Source organism: Microtus ochrogaster, unplaced genomic scaffold (genome assembly GCF_000317375.1).
Source record: "Microtus ochrogaster isolate Prairie Vole_2 unplaced genomic scaffold, MicOch1.0 UNK11, whole genome shotgun sequence".
Classification (NCBI taxonomy): domain Eukaryota; kingdom Metazoa; phylum Chordata; class Mammalia; order Rodentia; family Cricetidae; genus Microtus; species Microtus ochrogaster.
In genome coordinates, this window is record NW_004949109.1 from 653,147 (window position 1) to 656,102 (window position 2,956).

The window sequence follows — 2,956 nt, forward strand, 5'->3', positions numbered from 1 at the left end:
TGATCAGTCACACATGCCCATACCGGCGGGTATATAACCATACGTACCACACAACACACATATGTACCTATAAACAACAGCAAACAGAAAACCTTCCAACTCACCCACAGGAGGCAGGGGTTGTGGGCAGTGAAGAAGAGGACAGCAAGGAACAGAAAGAAACGTGGACAAAGTACATATGAAAACACCACACTGGCGCTGGAGAGACAGTTTCCTGTGTAAAATGCTTGCTTTGTAAGCACAATGACCTGAGTTTGCCCCTGCCCCAGAACCTAAGTGATAAAAGCTGACCTTGGTAGGTTGTGGTTGTAAACTCAGCAGTGGTGAGGCCAAGAAGGGAAGATTCCTGAGGCTCAATGATCAGCCAGCCTCGCCTACTTGGTGAATCCCAAGTCAGTGAGAGACCCTGTTTCAAAAAAAGTCCCTCCTATACATACATACCACACAACGTAAAAACCATAGGGGTGTATAGAGCTAGTGGAAGGAGAGGCCAGTTATGAACGAGAAGAGAGGGACGCTGGAGCGGAGCGTCAGGACACATGGAAGGAAACAGGGAGCGAGGCATTGAGCACAGACATAAGACTATGGGCTATGCTAAAATTGCTGGCTCTCCATAAAGATGCTTACAGTGTTGCTGATGATACTGGAATGATGGGGAACTACTGTGCAGGCTGAGTATGTGGGAGAAAGTCTGGATATTTTAGAAAGTGAAGATCAACTTTGCTCTTCATTTTTCAAATAGAGGTAGGAGTTTTACTCCATGCCTAATTCTTTTATATCACGTAACTTCACGGACTTTGGAAAGCTGAGTGAGAATCATTCCAATTTCCTACTCTGCGTTACCATTATTTAGGATAGGTTTCTCTGAAGGGACAGAATTTTTAAAAACAAATACACATTAAAAGGGGATTTTTAAGACTGACTTATATGATAGGGTCCACCTCTGGCTGTCTTTACAATGGACAGACTCAGAACAACTGGATGTCCACATGACTGGATGTCCATGTGACTGGATGTCCATGTAGCTGGATATCCACATGGCTGGATGCCCACGTGGCTGGATGTCCGCGTGGCTGGAGTCCACATGGCTGAATGCCCACGTGGCTGGATGTCCACATGGCTGGATGTCCACATGGCTGGATGCCCACGTGGCTGGATGTCCGCGTGGCTGGATGTCCACATGGCTGGATGCCCATGTGGCTGAATGCCCACGTGGCTGGATGTCCACATGGCTGGATGCCCATGTGGATGGATGTCTGCATGGCTGGAGTCCACATGGCTGGAGGCCCCCATGGCTGGATTCTCAGTACACCCCATCTGGCCCTGAAGGCCTGGCGGATTCCTGGAGAGCTGCTTGTATTTAGTCCATGTTGGAAGGTCAAAAAAGCTATGTTTTTAAGGCAGTGAAGGATGGCAGTGCCAGCAGAAGGCAAACGTGGCTGATGAATTTGCCAGCAAGATGTTAAGGCAACCTAGTAAAAAGCAGAAAGTTTCCCCTCACACCTCATTCTTTCCACTTTAATTATTATAATTAAGAAAAAAAACCCTTTGTAGGAGTATCCTTAGCTTATGGGTGAGTCTAGATCTATTAACCCTTAAATGCCATCTTTCCTTTTTCAGTGGGGAACACGGGATCAGTTTTCATCGTATCAGGAAGCATAGGAGAGTTAGGACCAAAGGCTTCTGGTTATACCTCAGTAGCCCTGTTTGCTGATGACAAAGAGAGGGTCAGAGATGCAGTCTCCTGACTCTGAGTTTGATGTTCTTTAAACCCTTCTCTCACAGAAGTGACTGTGCACTCTCAAGCTTGGTGATCCTGAGTGTGATCGATCATCCAGAAGGGACAAGGGGCATCAGGGGTTGATTGTTTTCTCAAAATAAGCCCATTAAAAGGATCACATATATGTGGGTCGGTATTTTAGTATTCTATGTTTGTTTAAATAAGGATCGTGCAGTTTGTCTCATTAAGTTTTTTTTTAGTATTATCATCATATCTCCAGTCCCAACCTTTGGCCCATTTTAAATAGTAGTCACCAGGGGATGGGTATAAGTAAAACAAACAAACAAACAAAGAAAAACAAATGGCAAGTCTCAAATAGCTTCTAATTTCTCTTTTTGCTGAGGAGCTCATCACTGGCAGACCATCAGCTTTGGATTTCCATCAGTTCATGCTGTTCACAGCAGTGGGCAGGAGCAAGCGGCACCTTTTCCTTGACATGGTATAATGTTCGCTCATCACAGCCCTTGTGTTTCCAGGAAAATCACCATTTTCTCCATGCAGTGGCCTGAAAATAAATCCAAAACATTCCTCTTTGACTTCGGCATTGGCGTATGAGGCATTTTTCAGTATTCCTTACATTTTGCATGCCATTCTCCATCTGACAGTCTGAAGTGCCCAGACAATAAGGCAAATGATTTCTTAGACGTTCAGGGAACATCGTATTCAGCCAGGTTTTCTTTCTTCTCCAGAATAATGGGAGAAAACCTTGGCTTGAGCTTCTCAAAACCAGGCAGATCATCAGAATAAACAAAGTGTGGGGATGTGTGTGGGTGTGTGTTAGCTGTGTTAGCTCTGTTTCATGTTGACATCTCTCTTTTGTCAGGGATACTCTGTGATAAGGACAAACTTGAATGTCTATTGTACACAAATATCAACAGTCACAAAATGTGCCTATTTATTGGCATGCATTATGTGTCAGGTACTTTTTAATATCCCAGTTATTGTCCTAAAGTCTTAGTGAAAGGAATTTCATCTCCATTTTATAGCCTTGGCAACCTTCAGGGGTTTGTCACGGGTCACATGGGAAGTAAGTGGAAGGCCAAAATTTGAATGGACTGACTGGGTTCATGTTGCTTTTCAAGGCATAAGTTCTTCTCCAAGTCTTCCATTTGCCCATGAATACAGAATGTTTCTACGTGACAAGAAGACACTTCATATTCATATAAATGCAAGTTA